This window comes from Macadamia integrifolia, unplaced genomic scaffold (assembly GCF_013358625.1).
Source record: "Macadamia integrifolia cultivar HAES 741 unplaced genomic scaffold, SCU_Mint_v3 scaffold262, whole genome shotgun sequence".
NCBI lineage: Eukaryota > Viridiplantae > Streptophyta > Magnoliopsida > Proteales > Proteaceae > Macadamia > Macadamia integrifolia.
Genome location: NW_024868838.1, coordinates 331,539 through 351,503, shown reverse-complemented (window position 1 = coordinate 351,503; position 19,965 = coordinate 331,539). Strand labels below are relative to the sequence as shown.

General features: G+C 36.2%; 3 long non-coding RNA genes across 4 annotated transcripts; 2 read left to right on the top strand and 1 right to left on the bottom strand.

The window, feature by feature from the left end:
* The first annotated feature begins 178 nt into the window (after positions 1-178).
* LOC122066868 lies at positions 179-9,057 on the top strand. The gene is made up of 3 exons (XR_006136502.1): positions 179-301; positions 7,983-8,085; positions 8,608-9,057. It is a non-coding gene; the product is annotated as an uncharacterized LOC122066868 (long non-coding RNA).
* LOC122066869 lies at positions 9,054-10,126 on the top strand. Its single transcript, XR_006136503.1, has 2 exons — positions 9,054-9,187; positions 9,422-10,126. It is a non-coding gene; the product is annotated as an uncharacterized LOC122066869 (long non-coding RNA).
* A 4,209-nt stretch (positions 10,127-14,335) lies between these two features.
* Positions 14,336-18,547, bottom strand: LOC122066888. Of its 2 annotated transcripts, none has more exons than XR_006136514.1 (3): positions 18,336-18,547; positions 17,970-18,251; positions 14,336-16,495 (listed from the first exon to the last, which is right to left on the bottom strand). It is a non-coding gene; the product is annotated as an uncharacterized LOC122066888 (long non-coding RNA). The 2 variants fall into 2 exon arrangements; XR_006136515.1 differs by having other exon boundaries at positions 17,970-18,248.
* Between the last annotated feature and the right edge of the window lie 1,418 nt (positions 18,548-19,965).

Sequence of the window (19,965 nt, the reverse complement as noted above, 5' to 3'; positions counted from 1 at the left end):
GTTTCTAGTCGGTCACCTCATGTAGGTATCTTGTGAGGGGTGTTTTTGGACCGTTGGATCTAAATTTCATTGTGCTGGAGCCTTGATTTGGAATAAGTAATATGTATAATAATATACGCTCGTATTGTATGATATAGTGTATATAATTCCAAGAAACTTTTTGTGGTTAGAAGAGTTTAGGAAACCTAAGATACGTATTGGAGAAACGAAGGAGGGAAGAGGTGATTTTGCCACTGCAATGCCCAACCCACCGATCTTGCCGGAGAACGATCAAGCATCGAACTTGTTTTTGCTCCGACAGGTTATTCTTACTTCCAATTTCTTTTTTTTATCTTTTTTTTTTTTTTTTTGTTGGTTATGAGTATTCAGTTCTTGAAAAGTCGGAGAGGGAGAGAGAGAGAGATGGGCGAAGTGAGGTGTGAGACCATAAGGACCTTTTTAGTGAGTCGGTAAGTGCACTCTAAGAATGATTCCGAATTCTGAATTCTGAACTCTGAAAGAGTGCGAGAGAGAGAGAGGGAAGAAGATGAGGGAGAGAGGTAGGTCATCCACGTTTCTTTCCCAATCTCGCACGAAATAATAGCTTCTGCGGTGGTTGTGAGGTTTTCCCCTTGAAATCTCTTTTCACCCAATTCCATTGCTCTTCAAAAGGCAAGATTCTCAACCCAAAAGGTGAACATCTCTGAAATAATCCTTCCTAGATTTGACTGAAAAAGGGATAGGCAAAGAATTGATTGTGAATGTCCACAGCATTACAATACAACCAACAATTGGGGGATAGGGAGACCCACCTTTGGAGTAAGAAGCATTGTGTTGGGGAGACTGAGTGAGAACTCACCAAACTATGAAACTATTTTGGGGAATGAAACCTTTGAACCCGACAACATTGTACCATGGGGGCCAAGGTGCCTGGAATCTCGCCAACTTCCAAGCTGAAGAAGCTGCAAAAATCCCAGATCCGATCTCTGACTAGACAAGGATCCCCATGCCTAAATCAGCCTGGGATAAGAAGCCATGGCCCTAGTCTCCAAATCCCATCAAGAATAATGTCAGAAAATTTTGCTTTTCACCTTCCCGTGACGTACCTTATTTTGTCTCCATTAGCATTGATGAGGATTCCGTGTGAATGCCAATTGCCCAGCCCTAGGAGAGTAGAGCTTCTGGCATCAATCCTCACCTTGATCATCAATCACAAGAGAGACATGTACTTAAATATTTTCCTCAATCCTTATATTTCAATTTTCAACCGCTACAACAAGGAGAAATAAATATGCTGACTTATTGAAGGTTGTTGTCTAGTGGTATTCTACAATTCTTTTCTGTATAGCCTTTGCATGCAAATATTGAAAATTTTAGCTAGAAGGTGACCTTTGTTATTGAACTTTTGCTAGTCATGTTGTAACAAGACCTTTTCCTATGTTAGAACAGTGTGATACTCAATGAAATCATTAAATTTTGTAGATAAAGTCAATTTGCCAAATTGACCCTGATATTCAATTAATTAATTATGAGTTAAAAGGTTCTATTCATAGCCTTTCTTACGTTAAATTTAAAGAACATGAGCAAGTACTTGATTATCCACATTGGGTGGAGTTCCATAAATGCTTCTTTATGTGATTGAGATATGCCACTGAAAGGGTTAACAAAATTGGGACTCTTTTCTGTGATATAACATTAAGGAGCCATTAGGTTGTCTAGTAAATTGCCAGAGATACAAATCTATTCTTAGTTTCTTCTATGCTTGTGCTTTTTTCAGCTTATTTGCTTAATTGTTCTATGAATTTTTGGCTTTATTGGTTCTCAGTGATGGGTTTAGGGTTTTGATTCATGAGTTGCTAGCTCATACACTTTAGTTTTACTTCAGATTTTAAGCTTCGAATCTATGAAATCGTCATATGCTTTTGCCTTTAATTTTTTAGTTTTCTTGATTTTTCCGGATTAAAACTGAAAATTATTGAGTATCGATTTATAATAAAAGAGAGTTTCTGAGTTCTGAAGTCCATGTTTGAGAATTCCCAACCCTTTTAAACAAATGTCCTACTGGAAACTAGTTAGTAACCATGCTGATGAAAGGCCATTTCTCAACAAGACAACTAAGAACTATTCTAACAGTCAGATTACTCGATATCATTATCAGTTGGCTACATCATGTAAAGCAGCAATTGAAAACAACAGTAACACCTAACAGCATGGTGTTTCAAATCATAGCAACCATGCTTTGGAATGAAACCTAACCCCTGGAGACAAACAGTACCAGTATCTTGTCCATCGCAAGACAAACAAATGATAAAACTTCAAATTTATAGTGGTGGTATAAGTTCAACAAAATCATTAAACAGAGTTCCCCCGAGAGGTTTACCTGTATTTCAGCAAAAGCCATAGCAGAACAATGGCCTGAATTAAAGCTCCACCAGAAACTATCAAGGTGATTGATGGAAGACCAGTTGTAAATCTCCCAGCTGCCAATGAACACTGACACAAGAAGGCCAAGGAGAAGCTTACAATTATTTAACAAATGTTCCCTGGAACTACTATTAACAGATGATGTTTTTCTAAAAGCTTGCATGGCATCATAAATAACTTTGCAATCTTCAAGTTAGGACTATAGTACCAGTTCTAATGTATTTGCAATTGTGATAATAGAGCTCTAAATAATATGTCCCTAATGTGTAGAGAATAGGTGTGGTCATCAAAACCAATAGATGATAAACTATATAAAGAAAAAAAATTAATAAAAGAAATGGAGATAGAAAGAACCCCTAAAAAGAAAAAAAGACATAGTTATACATTTAATATGAGGAAATGTAAAGAAACAACTCATGTACAGGCAATGATAGCACATATTTGCTTATGATGCAGCCAGCGAAAGTCAATTCCAGATTAGGAATCAAAGATCAGATCGCTTGCTCCAAAGGCCTATATCTGAACTATTTTTCTGATTTCAGCAGCCTACCATTGGCAAAGAAAGGAAAATAAGAGAAGAGATGGGCGTATTCTGGGACTGTAAACAATACCCAGGAATATTAATGTGAACAGTAACTTTAAAAGAAAAGATGAGGAGAAGAGAAGGGATGAAAGAGAGGAGTTCTCTCACAACTCTCAATTTTCACTAAAAAGTACCTTCTTCATTAACTATTGACTGGAGGGTGTTACATGTAGATAAAAACCAAAATGACAAAAATAAACCCTCCTACTAAGTAGTATCTAGTTTCCTAAAATAAGTAAACTAACTTAGAAAATACTATTAGGTCTCCTAACTTGCCAAACTACTAAAACTCCCAAAATAGAAACTAAAACTAATAGAACCATTTAGACTTATGATAGCCTTTTGGCACAAAAGACTTTATTTTATTACACTCCAAGATCTCCTTGAACTCAAAGATAAGCATGAAGCTACCCAAGCAATCAAGAAATTCTACGTTCAGAGGACTTCATTGCATTCTGCAATATTTGTTATGCTATTAACTACAGTCCTTGTTCTTAAAATAGAATCTTTAATTGACTTGTAAAAGAATGACCAAATCATAATCTTTAAGAATTCTCATGATCTGATTTTATTATATTTGTCCCATTTCTCTTTTTTTCAGGTCTCTCAAAATCCCCAAGGAACCCCAATTTTTTGTCCCTACTTGCATCTATTTTTACCATGTACATATTATACAGTATTATAAGACCTATTTAGATTCTTCTGATCATGTGGACTACAATTAGTAGAATTTGATATTGACTACATGTGATGTTACTTCTTTAATTGGGAGGCATTCATTTACTCGTATTATATGGCTTTTAATTATGACATGCTTGTATATTTGCAGAGTTTTAGGGGGGCAAAAAAATGGCACATGATGATGAAATATCAGATACTATTGTCGATGGACTTATAGTAGAGAATATTATACCATATAGGGAGTTAGGTGAGTTTTCCCTTAAAACACATTTGATATGACAAAGGATATAACGTAATATTGTATTTAATTTTGTATTTTGTTTTGTAGAGGATGTGTATGCTAGGGAAGATCCCACTGATTTGAATGAAGTCATGTGATTAGATGTAGAAGCTATTAAAAATGAATTAAATAGCAGCGGTGTGGTAGTTGATAATAAAAATGGGGGAACCAATGAAGCTATATAAGATGATGTTTTTGTGTATGAACCAAGTGAGCATGTTGATGGGGGTGACAGTTTGTTTGTTGATGATTCAACAAAACACTCTGACAATCCCGTAGAGTATACAAAGGAACAATGCATTGGGAAGTATTTTGCCAATGAAAATGATGCATATGAATTTTATAACAATTATGCTCGGAAGATGGGATTTAGTGTTCGAAAATCTAAAGTGGAGAGGTAAAGAAAAAGAAAAGAAGGAATGAACGAATTGAGGGATGTCTTGTCTCGCATGTATGTTTGTAGTAGGGAAGGTTTTAAGGACTGCAATGATAAAAGGCAAGAAGGAAAAGAAGTTAACCATCGAGATGATAGTAGAATTGATTGTCTTGCTCGTCTGCGGGTAAAATCAGTTGAAAGGGGCTTAATTGTTGACCAATTCATTTCAGGTCACAACTATGACCTTGTGGCACCCGATGAAACTTATTGGCTTTGATCACATCAATGGCTCTCAGACTTGGTTGTACAGATTGCGACCACTCTAGATGATTGTGGTATAGGACCGACAACTATTTATAAGGTTCTGAAAACTATGTCAGGTGGAGCCTCCAAGGTAGGTTTGCCAAAGTTGGCATTTAAGAACTTTATGAAGAGGAAAAACCCAAAGTTTCTTGGGGTGGATTTACAAAGATTGTTGGAATACTTACACCACACGAAACTATGTGATCCTGAATTCTTTTGCAAAATAGCCAAAACAGAGGATGGTACAGTGCGAGGTATATTTTGGGTTGATGGACAGGCAAGAGTTATATATCGTGTATTTGGTGATGTCCTGGTATTTGATATATAAGAAGAATAGATATCACTTCCCATTTGGTCCTTTTGTTGGAGTAAATCATAATGGTCAGACTACTTTGTTTGGATGCGGGTTGATAGCAAATGAGACGATTGAGTCATTTATTTGGTTATTTTCTACGTGGTTAGATGCAATGGATAATCGACTACCTGTGGCAATTATTACAGACCAATGTCCATCACTGTTGAGGGCCATTCCACATGTGTTTCCAAGCGCAAAGCATAGGTACTGTTCATGGCATGTGCAAAAACACTTAATGGAATACCTTAGCCATTTGTGTGGGACGAGTCCATCATTTAAAAAGTATTTTGGGAGGTGCATATATGGCAGTAAGACCGAAAATGAATTTGAGACAAGGTGGTAAGAGTTATTAATAACTTATAATCTCGTTGAACATGAGTGGTTGAAGAAAATGTACGAGCAACGGGTTCATTGGGTACCATTATATCTTAAAGGTACTTTCTTCGCCGGCAAGTCATCCACACAACGCAGAGAGGGGATGAATTATTACTTTCGTGGTTACTTTAAGCAATCAATCCCATTGCACAAGTTTGCACGACAATATGAAAATGTTGTACAAAGATGTAGGGAGAGGGAAGCTAGTAGTGATTTCTCCAATCTCAACAGAAAACCTCCACTGTTAGTTTGTAATCCTTTGGAGATACATGCATCTTAAGTTTATACAAGGAAGATTTTTGAAATCTGTAAGAAGCAATGGTCTGCAGCACTGGTATTGACAGCCACAGAAGAGGAAGTACATGGTCAAAAGAAAAAGTATTTGGTAGGTCCCTTTGACATTCCTGATGAGCATAAGTGTGAAGTTTGGGATGACATCGATACGGGTGTTGTATGTTGTAGCTATAGATTGTTTGAGTTTATGGGTTTGTTATGCAAACACATCTTGAGAGTCTTCCATAAGACAGACCGCAAGGAGATTCCTTCCTAGTATATCCTAAAAAGATGGACCATGGATGCAAGGAATGATTTGACGAATAAGATAGACAGATTAAGTGATGAAGCTTCTGTATCAGTAATAGCTGCATGAGCTTTTCAAGATGCCTTGAGGAATTTGATAGCCACAGTTAGTGGTTCACAGGCAGCATGTGAATCTGCTACGACTGCGTTGAGGATTGTGAATCAAATAATCTTACAAGAACTGGGTGCATCAAACTTACAAACTCCTGCTGTTGAACCACTACCCTCTGCTAATGTTACACATGACCTCCATTGCAATATCCATATTCCTTTGGATGTGATCACAAGGGGTCGGCCTAATTTAGGTCGTGCTAAACATCCAATGGAGATGACAACTGTAAGGAAGAATAGATGTAGCAATTGTGGGCAGCTAGGGCATAACAAGGCAACTTGTAAGGTATGTTTTCAAGAGGTTCATTCATTGCATATATTAATTTTCAAAAACGTTTAGTGCAATATTGATAATGTGGGACCATGTCTTATATTTTTTCAGGTAGTAGTGGCGTCGGAAAATGAATTGGATGCCACGTACAATGAAGAACCATTTTAGTTAGAGATTTTGTGGATCAGTAGTATTTGATCTCATGTGTGGGTGTCTCTTTTTGAGTTATATATGTGGTTTTTTTTTTTTTTTTGGTAAGGATAGGTGATATTAACAATTTCCATCCATTTGAACTTTCACGTTTCTGTAGTATTTGAAATGAGTTTATGAAGGTCTACAAAAATTTTCTAGGACTGAAAAACCAAAGATTTACTTCCACATTTTAGTTTGCCATAGGAAATTATGCAGTTTCATTGTGATGGTTGAATGATATATGGGCATTCTGCTTTGCATAACTGCTGCCCTTGGTGAAACTTATTTTATTAATGGTTGAATATGCTATTCTCTCTTTGGTTTAAATTTAAGTAGTGGTTTCTATTAATGAATGTAATGATATATTTGAAGGAATCCTTCCATATGAACATTAAAATGTTATTTTTGTTCAAAGTAGTAGACCTAACAGATTTAGTGTGTATTTATGTTGATAAATTGTATATCAATCAATAGTATGATATGATCATATTTTGATAGGGTACCGAAATCTACATTCTTTTGTTTAGTTTTAGGGAACAAGTAATACTCTTGTATAGTATATATGACCCCTGTTTATATCTGTTTGGGCAACTGTGGGAGCAAGACGCCATTGAACTTGGCTCTTGTTGTTCACTGTTAAGTGCATCTTTTTTGTTTGTTTTGGTTTTTTTTTTTTTTTTTTTGGATCACTGCTTTTACTAACTGCTTTCTTTTGAGGCCACTGAGGATGTTTTAATTGTTCTAATCATGAGTTAGAGTCTACATATTGATTGCTCATTACTTCAGGACTACGAAGCATTCTATAGGTCTAATGGATACTCACCAATTTCTTTCTTGTTACTTAAGAGTGCAACTGTTTTTTCTCTTTCTTGAAAAGAAAAAAAAAACAGTGCAACTGATTTATAGTTGTTTACTTCATGCTTAAGAAAAGCCATCGTGAGAAATGATATCAATTTTGAGAATTATAACCTGCTATATAGAACTTATGTGATCAGCTCACTGAGCCTCTTCTACAAAGACCTTATGTGATCAGCTCACTGCGACTCTACAACAGTTAGCTGGTTAGGTTTGGGATGGTAGGTGCTTTTGATTCTTACATTGTTTGTTTTTGCACAGCCGAGTCTTAACTATTTGTAGAATTCATCTATGGCTGAGCAGGATAAGAAATTATTTGAAGAAAAACTGTCTGCAAGTTCAAAATCTTTTGAAAATTTGCATCTTTAGATGAATTTATCTGTCTATGAAATTGGAGTCAGCTGAGCAAACTATTAGAAACAGTAAGTCATTGTCTATTGATTATTTTGTGGAGAATTAATTTCGTTTGATCTGTTTCATTTCCTTGCAAGTGGTTGCTGAACCTGCTTTCTGGACAGAAACCAATGTTAAATGTGGCATAACACGTATGGTACCAATTCTAAAATGCAATTCTTATAGTGTGTGTGTGTGTGTGTTTTTTTTTTTTTTTTTTGGTAGGAAGGGGAATAAGAGCTAATGGAACTCACAATTGACAAAGAAAAAATAGAGAAAACTTATGGGGATGAGCATTGCAGAGCTACCACTCTCATAAAGGACAAAGGTATGTGTTTTTCCTTGCTATTTCTTGCCAGCCTTTCAACATAGCTATTCTCACAATTCTTTAATTTTAATTTATGCAATCCAATTTGCTTTAGACCTTGCATAGCTGTTCAGGGTTCAGATTTTTCTTCAATTTTTACCTACTTAAAGTTATCAACTACTCAAAAGCTCCAAAAATGTTTTTGGTGAAGCCCTCAAATTATAATGTCTAAAATCCATATTCGACATCAAATTATTTGATGAAGCCCTCAAATTTTTTTGTCTCTCTCTATTCTTTTATCTGGATTATTCATATTGTTAAAGAAGATATTTGTCTCTCTAGCCCATATGTTGTCATAGGATGTTGGTATCCTTCAGATTGTGAATATGGACTGTTAAGGCTTTAAATGCTTGATGTGTCATCCTCCATACATCTAAGCTTCAAGGGCATGGAGTTTATTCTCAAAGTTGTGATAGACTCTCACTTGTGGCATTTGTTTGTTGTGGATGTATTTGGATTGGGTCTGACTTGTGCAACATACAGATTAAACCTTCTCAAAAGTGTTTTCCGATGGCTATTTGATTTATAAAGCATCATCAGCTAACAAGGCAAGTAGACTAGCTAACCACGAAGGCAAAGGTGAAATCATTTAGTGGTGAAATCGGCAGAGAATAGCTCAACTCTCTGGGGAAATGTATTTACACAAAATGTGTACTCTTGAGGGAAAATCTCAAAATCCATTTCTGCGCCGCGACACTTATGGGGTAAAGGATGAATTTGGTTTGAAAGAATTGAAACTTTTATGGAGAATTCTTTTTGTTTGATCTGGTTCATTTCCTTGCAAGTGGTTGTTGAACCTGCTTTCTGGCCAGAAACCAATGTTAAATGTGGCAGAACACGTATGGTTCCAATTCAAAAATGCAATTCTTGTGGTTTTTTTGTGTGTGTGTGTGTGTGTGTGTGTGTGTGTGTGTGTGTGGAAAGGGGAACAAGAGCTGATGGAAATCAGAATTGACAAAGAAAAAATGGAGAAAACTTATGGGGATGAGCATTGCAGAGCTGTCAGTCTCATAAATGACAAATATGTGTTTTTCCTTGCTATTTCTTGCTAGCCTTTCAACAGGTGAGAAATCCTTTAGTCAACCTGATCTCCTTCTTTTCCCTGACCCTAAACTGCTGCTTAACTAGTGAAAATATGTGAAGTAAATTTATTTGAAAGCATTTTAGTAATTGCAGATTGATATTTTTGATCTTAACTTTGACAATTTGACTTTTTTTTTTCCTTTAAGTTGGATGCCTTAATCATGTTTTTTGGACCCAGAGTCTGTGATTAAACAATTAGAAGAAACTCTTGCAGCTAAAAAGTTGGATGTTGATAGTCTTAATTGTCAATTGAAAGAGATGCATCTAGAGTTAAGTTTAAGAATTTGTGATGGTGCAACATTCTAAGGAATGCCGTCTAGCTGAGGAGAAAATTTGAAGGTTGGAGTCTGAGGCATCACTGACTCTTATTTCAAAGAAGGCCGAGTTGGAGATGTTGGTTACCAAGTTAGAGAACATCAACAATCTTATACATGCTTCAAATCAATCTGAAAACAAAATGGTATGAAATATTTGTTTGCTAATTCAAGGGTAAATTGTAGAATGTTACTCTTCTATTCTAAACCCGTTTTATTAGACTTAGCAGCAAAATTTGTTGCTGAAAATTTCATCATTAGAATCTGAGAACCAAGATATTCAAGAGAAATCAAAGGCAACTCTCCTAGTGAAAGCATACAAAATAGAAACACTTGAGAAAGAGATTGGCAAGTATTTGGAGCTTGTGGATTCCCTTGAGAAACAAGTCAACCAGCTTTATGACAATTCAGAGGAGAAGAAGCAACGACTTCTACAATCAATAGACAGAAGGAAACAATTAGAAGATAAAAAAGAAGATGTTATAGGAAAAGTTGGGAGTTTTTTGGTATTTTTATGTTAAGAGAGCTTAGTGAGTATTTAAGAGAAATTATGTTTTTGCATATTCAATCACAGGTAGCTGTAGCTAAAAGGAAACTTGTAGAAGTGACAAAACAATATGATCTGATGTTGGAAAGTAAACAATTAGAGCTATCAAAGCATTTGAAGGAAATATCTGAGAGGAATGATCAGGTTTTATGTTTTTCCTATTCAAATTACATCATTGCATGAGTCCCCAAATGTGTTTTTTTAGCAATCCACTTAAGCTAGAATGTAGTTTGGCTTTTTATTACTTTGATACAGTGACTTAGCTAAAGCAGCCAAGTAATATGTGTCAATTCTGGTCTTCTATCCATCTGATCATGTCAATTTTATTTCCTTTCATTAAAAGATAAAACAGAGAACAAAGCTTTTCTCAATGTAAATCCTAGCAATTAGCTATTAGAACTGTTTGGTCAATTATATCAAATATTAACAATTAAATCCCTGAAGAAAAGCAATTTTAACACAGATTGTGCTATATCTTTATCAGCATATCTGAAGTTAGGATGTTGCTCAGAATGGAAGCAAGAACCTAGTGATTCCCAAACGTGATTGTTCTAGCGATAATTAATTTTCTACTTCCTTTATTTTCAATTCCCTGTTGCGCCACCATCTTCAAGTACCACTTTGGGTAGCTAAGGCCATGATTCGTATGATTTCTAATTTTCTGAGTCATTCTTTTAAGAAGCACTTCTGTCATTCAAGTGATTCTCATAACTAATTAATACTCACCGACACCTATAATTGATTAATTAGGACACTTAGTCAGTTGCAAGGTTGCTTGTGATTATGTGAAATGCCAATGTCATGCACAAAAATCAAAGGATCAAGGCACTTGAAAGTAATGGGAGGTTTCTTTTCAATAAGTCTCGATGGAACTCTCTTGGAGATGCCCTTACAGACATTCTTGGGAAGGCTAAATGTGTTTAAGGCCACGTATAAAGATTCCGGGATTGTTTGACTACAAGTAGATTGTATTCACACAGTTGACATCCAATTATGAAAGATGACTTCCTGATGTAAGCATCTACTGTCTCAGAAATGAGAATATTTTCTTAAAACATGGTGTACCATCTCCTAGAACACTTCTCATTCACCTAAGAAGTATGAGAACTAAATCTATAGGAGGTTTTAGAAAGTGGGTTAAGTAAGAATTAGGAAAGAAAGGTAGGAACATTATGTGACCAACTCCTGAAGCAATTGCTCATTCCATTTGGTAAGAAAGGAACAGGAGCATTTTTTATAACTTTTCAAAATCAGCTTATAGGATTGCACATAAAGCTATAGAGATAGTTTCTCTCCTTTGGCATCAAAGGTGAAAACAACAAAACCAAGCATTACACAAAAAGACCTAAAAAAAAAAAACATTACATGACCATTCAAGCAAGGTAGAAGAAGAGAACTAGAAAAAACAACTTAAAACAGAGTTTGGTGTGCCAAAATCTGTAGAGACCAAAAAAGAGAGGATTGTTGTGACATGCTCACTCCTCATATTCATCACCACTCACTCCACCTCATCCACTTCCACCACAACCATCATTGTACAAAGTAGGATGGAATATAAGTGCACCATCCACTTCTTCATCATCAATGTCTGAAAGGTTGATGTAAATGGGAGATTTAGGGGGTGATTTGGGGTCTACCACATATATTGGCTTAAGTGGAGAACTCCCCCTTTCAATGCGGTCTGGAGTTGGAGCTTCGGTCAGAGTGACCGGATCAACCACTTGTTCAATAGTCTCATTCATCTTCCCTAGTCGATCCAACCTCTTGTTGAACCTCTCAATCTTGGACTGCATCTTCTCCTTGCCCATTCTTGAATGAAGAGGCCTCATCTTTGACTTCTCTTCATGGTTAGGAGAGGCTTTTGGGTGAGAGACCTCCTCTTCATGGCTAGGGAAAGCTTTTGGGTGAGATAATCTTTTGTTCTTTAGAGGTGATTCTTCCTCACACTTAGAAAAGAACTTCTTCTTAGGAACCTTCTCAATCATATAAGTGGAAGACATTTCTCTAGTTCTATTTTCAATTGAAATAAGAGTGGATTTGAATCAACAAGACTAAGTAATACATATATATATATATATATATATATAAGAAATGAGTTATAATAATGTATTGCTTACTAAGTGGGCTTTAGAGGTTTAAAAGAGGGGAAAAAAATGAGATAAAAAGTTTACTACGTTGACAAGCCACCCACTCACATAGGAGTTGTAGCTTCTATTGATGTATCACATCAAATCAAGGTGACTATCATATCTTAACAAAATTTTCAAAATTGCATCCATCCCCCCTTCCTTGCTCTCTTTATCTCTAATCAAATCAAAATAGGATTCAATAGATTTTGAATTATCCAACACTTCAAGTTATCATCAACCATGGTTATTACATTCCCAAGATTCTAAAAGATCCAATGTTTTTCCTTGCCATTGGGTTGGTCATCTAAAATTATAAGGGAGTGTTAGTATGTATAACTAATAAGCAAATCCTCACTCAAGTCATAAATACTAGTATACATGAGAGTGACTAGTCCTTGGCAATATGGGCTCTAAAACACATTCATTGATTGTTGGTTGACATGTTACCATTGGGTTGGTCATTCCAGATTCTAAGGGAGTGTTAGTATGTACAATTAATAAGCAAATCCTCACTCAAGTCATAAATGCTAGTATACATGAGAGTGACTAGTCCTTGGCAATATGGGCTCTCCACCGATTCATTGGTTGTTGGTTGACATGTTGCCATTGGGTTGGTCATTCAAGATTCTAAGGGAGTTTTACTAAAAAAAAAAAGGATTTTAAGGGAGGGTTAGTATGTATAACTAATAAGCAAATCCTCACTCAAGTCTTAAATGCTAGTATACATGAGAGTGATTAGTCCTTGGAAATATGGGCTCTCCACCCACTCTACAGTTGGTGACAATTTTTGCATCATGTACAATTACTTGACTATTGAAAAGGCTAGTTATTAGACCCAAATAATACTATTTGAAGTACATTCACAATTAAGGTGGTAGTACACTACATTACTCTAGAAGTACATCCATGAAGCTTGTAACATTGTAACCCCATCACCTGCTTGTACCTTGTAAGTAAATTGACAAGAACCCTCTCAACCAAGGCAACCCACCCAAAGACAAATATGTTTATTACGATATCACTTGGTGATCCTCAACTTCTTCACTCACTAGATTCCATTGGGTTGGCATTTTTTTAATGTTGACCCAAATAGTGAAGCCAAATAAATGAAAGGTACCCAGCATATAGGGTCCACAACAAAATCTAAGCAATTAGATATGTAGGGCCAGAACACCAATATTAGGTTCAAATATCTTGTAAGTCTGGAGTATCTAACTACACAACATGTGCCTATGGCCATGTACTCACACAAAAGTGAGTGAGTGTGAATGTGAATGTGAATGTGAGAGAGAGAGAGGGGGGGGGGGAAGCATAACATGAACAAGAGATTACAAAAGGAACTTTAACCCCTTTGCAATTGCAGCATTGTAAAAAGATGTAACAATGAAAAGCCACTTCGGATCCCCAAGAAACAAGGCTTGTTCTACTACTCCAAACTGCTTAATATGTACTTTGGGGATTTTACTTCTGGATTTGATATATGATATATAGTATAAGATTTCAAACTTTGTGTTAATTTTTTAAGACATCTGAAGAGAACATTCTTGCAGTCATTTTCTGGCTTCAGTAATAACAATATTTTTTTCTTGTAATACATTAGGTTCAGGGGAATACTAGAACATAAGAATATCTACATATTTTTTTTAATCTCCATGGCTACCGTGTTGGTAGTAAGCACACTGTTCACATCATGAAGTGTGGTGCATCTCTACAATTTGTTCTGCTTTCAATAATCAGCATATGAGATGCTCAAAAGTATCAGGAAGCCAGTCTTCCCCTCCCCCTCTCTTTCTCCTTTCCCATCTGTCTTTTGAGCCCTTTCTCAGTCCATGTTTTTGAGAACCATAATGAATGCCAAATTCCACCATAATTTCAAAAAACTCTCTAAGTGTGACTATGTAGCCCAAGAGTGTCTCCCTACTCTTATCGTTTGAAAATGTAAGAAAAGAATTTGGAGAAGGTGTAATAAGGACCCGACTCAAGCTAGCTAGCTAGCAAAATTATAAAAGGGAAGAAAACGAAAGATTCCAGCCGCCTCTCATAAAATCAATTGCAGCTGTCAACTCCCTTACATTCTTTTTTGGCAAAATTCACATTTTTTTTTTCAATTTGGCAGGTTTATAGTTACATTCATTTTCATCAATGTTTTCATTTTTTCATTTTAATTTTGAATTTCAAATGTCTATTAAAAAATGAGCACACAATCTTCTAACTTTTCCAAGACATTGAAAGAATTTTGGTGTCATCTTTCACAAAGCAAGGAAACCAACTACCCAATACAAACCTAGACAGAGTAATACGATCATGTAGACAAATAGCGATTAGCTAGTGTGTGTTTAAGAAGTAAACATTATCAACTTGAAGTCAGTATACACTTAGAGTTTCCATTTCATATCAAAATAAGCTAATAAACTAAATATAAATTTACATTTTGAAAAAAAAAAAAAATTGATCAAGTGTCTACTGCATCATCTCCAGGGATCTTTCCATCTTCTGTTGTGTTGAACCAATGTTCACAATCCAATCCCAATGGCCTAGCCAAGCTTCCTAGCCCCCTGCATCAGCATTATCAGATGGAAAAGTGTAAATAAAGAGATCAACTGTAATTCTTTCAAAAAATACCAACAAAATGGCATTTACTATCTATTAAAATATACAAAGAAAGTTAAGGGTTGTGCTCTCAAGTGGAATTCACTACTGAATGTGAATGCCATCTAAAATTTTTTTTCAAGAAGGGCAAATAACTAAGACATCAGTTTCATTTATAAAAGATCTTAGCTTATAGAATGAAGAAAGAATCTGGCATCTAGATTGCTAAACCAACAAGTAATAAGTTATTAGCATAACTTGAGTACAAATGTATCCAAAATGATTTGCCATTTGAATTAGTACAGATCTATCCAACATTGATTCTCATGTTTAATACATTAATTTAATTTATATATATATTGGTAAGAAAAATAACAGGATCACTAGCTAACTAATATGGGGACTTTCTTGATTTACCTTAGCTATATATCATATGCTTCTAATACAATAGGACAGATAAAAACAATTTTCTCTCAGTTTAAAGGGACCATTGCAATAACAAAAGCTTTCTCATCAAGTTAAGATATGGTAATCCCACTTCTTGAAAGTTCTCAAACAATGGTCATTCATCAAATCTCCCATAATCCACTCTGACAAAAACTGTATAATAAAGGAAACTTTCAAATTTCTACCCGTCAATTGGAAAAGTCAAAAAAGCTCACCAAGAACAGCATATGGAAAGTTGAAAGATGTAATTACACCAACTATTCCGAGAGGATTCCACACCTGTAACATGAAAAGCATGTGCAGAACGCTATAATTTACATATAGAGGAGTTAGTTTCAGTTATCATAGTCCAAATTCACAAAGACGAATTGCACCTCCAACATCATATAATTTGGTCCTATTAAAAATATAGAGCAGTGCAAACCCTGCCAGACATAAAAAATTGGACTAGAAGTACCTGTTAGGGTTAAGCACCTCCTATTTTCAAGAATCCATACCTCCCATGGTATAATAACCTGTAACAATGTAGCCATTGTAACACAAGAATAGTACTAGAAGCATCCAGTCCTGTTGTAGTTCTCTGAATTTGGATAACAGGGGTTTGTGATTGGGAAGAAAACTGTCGAGTTCAGAAGAAGGTGTTAGATTTTGACAAGATGGGAAGCGAAAGGGAGAGAGAAAGATAATGGAGGATGATTGAAGGGAGATACCATACGCTCACTCTATATCTCCCGCGACTCCCTTCTCTCCCATTCACAATGTTCTCTCTCCCTACCTTCGTCTCTTTGCCTCTGCTCACACTCACTCTCCTAGTTTCCCCAAACCTTTTCTCCCTCACAGGCCCTCTCTCTTGACACGTGGCGGAACAAAAAATCCAACGTCTGAAGCTATACCCTAAACTATTCTCTCTTTCTTCCACCTGCAATCTCCATCTCTGTTCATTCATAGCTGCTCTGGCGGCTTCATCTCTGAATATTGCTACCAGTCAAATGTGTTAAATTCATGTCTATCAATTACAGTACCAAAACAAAAGAGAGAATCCACACCATTAAAAAAAAAAAGAAGCAGAATAATCAACAAACCATGTCAGCAAAACCCGACCTTACAAAGGAAATAGAGAGCGGATCGAGAGAGGATTAGTAGAAACCAGAATATGCATCTTAACTTCACTTTGAAGATTCAAATAAGAGAAGGAATATGGATTGAAAAGAGAGAGAGGTTCAGAGAAACCAAAATACGCCTTTTGCTTCACCTTTGGATACCTGTCAAGTAAAAGAAGAAAGATCGGTTGGAAAGAGAGAGAGGTTCCAGAGATCTAGGTTTTCAAATTCAAAATATAATTGAAAAAAAAAATTGATTGCAGGTCGATGGGGAGGAGAAAAGAAAGAAAGGCGAACAAGTAATTACAAAGCCCACTCCAAAATCATCAAACAAGGCTATCACAAGAGAAATAAAATTAGGAAAGCTCAAGCTCACGTTGAGAAATAAGATGCTACTGAATGAGTTCTCTTATATCCTTCTCCATCTACATAAAACGATAGCCGACAATCCAAGTTGCATTGCATGGGGATAGTCTAGAACAAGTGTGCAAGTTGAATAAAAAAGGAATTCAGAATTATAGATCTTATGTGAACAAAGATATTCTATGAATATTGAAGTTGTAAAGTCCGAAAGGCATCTTTATCCTGTAGAAGAAATATGTTCTTGACAAAACAAAAATGGCTTGAATTGGGAGTGGATTCGCCCTATTCATCTATGATTTTGGTGTACTCAATAGTGAAAATGAAGGCGTTTGCTGAGATGGTTTGCAGTGAATTGGTAAACTTGATGGATTCTAGAGTAAGTGAAGAAGCATTGTTGTCGATAATGCTCTTGTATGAGGCACTGGGCCTAATCGATAATGCAGTAAGAGTGTTCAATTGGTGGAAGAACAGCAGTTTCTGTAGAAAGATTGATGCTTATGTTGTTTTTGTAAATGCATTGGTTAGTTTGGGCAAGCCGAGTCAAGCCAAGATAAGAATGTCCAATATTCTTCAAACGACACGAATTTATTTAGCTACAATGGAAAGTTACCTGCAAGTTTTGGGTTACTCAATCATGCCATCATGCTATTTTATGAATATAATATCTCTAGGTCAGAAGCAGATGAAGTGGTTGCCTGTAGCATTTTAATTAGGATATTGATTCAAGCACGTCGATTTTTAGAGATCAAATTTTACTTAGATTCTTGAGACATGGCATCAGGTTTTCAATAGATAAGGGAACTCTTCAATTGGAAACATGTAGAAGATGATTTGTGTTTTTGAAAAATTTCCCATTTGATTTAGTAGAGAATTGGTAATAGGTGAATTGAGTAGAGCAATGTACAACCATTATTGAGCTTGAAATAACACCTATACAAAGTATGAGAACCAGAAAATGTCAAGTATAAATGAGAAAAATAGATGAATTTTACCAAAACAATGATGATAAGAAAACCCAAGTAGCTCTGCATACATCAAAGAAATCCACAATATCTACACAAATTAAAGAGTCCTACCAACCAAGGTTTTGGTTATGAAACAAAAATGGTAGAATTATTATTAAAAACTGGAGAGACTGAATGGTGAATTTCTTTTTCCTCCATGAAAACAAATTTTAAAGAAGAATAAAATTAAACACTTGGTGGGTGAGAAAGTAAAAGCATATCTCATCAATCACGAATTGGGCACATAGAGTAAGGATTGAGGGCAATACTCTTGTTCTTGATGGGAAATTAAAAGGGGGTCTTCCTTCTTGATCTCATGAGGGAACCACTAAGCAACTTCTAGCCAATGAGCTTCTTATGGAGAACCTTGGGAGGTGATCTTTGGATTGTTGGATTCAAAACGTGACCGAATATCCTTATCCTCGCCTTTGTCGCACCTCTTATGACCGCTGCCACCAACATGCTCCTCGAGATGTTGCCGCTACTGCTCATTATTCCAATTTAGTTCGTCTTTTACTCTAGCCTCTAGGTCCTCCAATCAATACTCTCTGCTACAACCCACCGTAACACAATTGAATGTAGGACACATGACTGTTTTCAGTATATCTTCAGCAATGTTAGGGTTAAACACTTACTGAGTGAGGTAAGTCGAATACAGATCTGTCTGCAATACGAGCTGGGAATCTCCACTTCAGATATGTCTGCAACTTGCCGCTGAGAGCGTTCTGTGCTTTACCACCGTCGCGTAGAGCTCGGAGACTGAACCCGCCACTCTCTTTTCTCCGTCTCCGGCAACCATCGATATCTTCTCTCAAAACAAAGCACTCTGATGATAGAGAACAGGAGTGTATTTGGGAATTGGAATCGTATTGTCTTAAAAATTGATGTGTATATCGTATAAGGTTATGTAATTAAATCAACGAACCAGATTTTATTATGCCAATTCTAGGAATGAGATTGAACCCGACCATGGATTCCCTTAGCTGGTCGGCAGACCAGAAAAACTTTTGCCTATATATATATATATATATATGATTGGTGGCTCTCATTCGGATTCGCATTGACGTCTACCCAAGTACCTATCCAACCGACGGATCCTCTAACGAATCAACCCAAAAAAATTAATAAAATTTACCGAAAAATCCAACTATATCTAAAATGATAAAATCTATGCATCGCAAAATTAAGAGATTAGTCACTTTTGAGTTTCCTTTTACAAAATTATCCAATTTAATGTTTCACTTAACAAAATTATGCATTATTGAGTTTTAGTTTACAAAATTATTCACTAGTGTCCCTCCCTCCCTTATGACATTTTGACCCTTGCCATGCCTTCTCACCCTTCCCTTCCCTTCCCTTCCCTGATACTCCACCCTCCCAGTCCCATGACCACCGCAGTGGTCAGCAATGCTTTTATTGCCTCCATTGAAGTAGTGATGGCATACCACATCTTCTCTCTCTCCACTCTTGTCTTCTCTCTCTTGCCTTGCTTTCCCGTGCTTTAGAGAGGTTGTCAAAGTTGAGCATCATTCGCCAAACCCTTGAGCATCTCTACCACACCCGCTCACCTAGTGTTCCCTTGCCTTATACGTCACCCTGTATAGCTACATCAAATCAGATGCACTACCACCAACAAGCTATGCGTCGCCCTTGAGCATCACACCCCCTCACTTAGCCACTCCATCATGCGCATCACTTCAACCATCCCTACAACCCTGCCTAGAATTAAAGGCATTGCCAAGCCGCACCGCCTAACCGCCAAACACCTCAACCATCGCACCACTGTCGAGTCGCTCCAAGCTCCAAACTACCTTACACATTGATGAGCACAATAATGTGTGAAATCTTAGGGATATAAATATATATTTTGCCCCACTTTGGATAGTACTACTTTTATTTTTCTTGTTTTTTTTAGTTTCCAAGTCTACAAGAGAAAGTGCTTAAAGTGAATCAAGAACCAATTCAAAGGTGGGACCCACGCATTGGTACCACATTCTCTCTCCTACAAAATCCTGAAGATTATTTTCTCTCCTTGCCACCTCACAAGATCTTGAAGATGCTATGCAGAGATTCCTTTCTGATTTAATCAAGATTGTAAGATATTGGTGAATATTGTAAGGAAAGAATAGAATTTGTTAATTTTGGAAACATATTCTCTCTTTCCTCACACAATATCTCAGAGAATGAGGATTTTTACTAAGATTTAATTTTATTTTATTTTCTTTCTTTTCTTAAAGAAGACTTGTAGAAGAAAAGAGGCAAAAA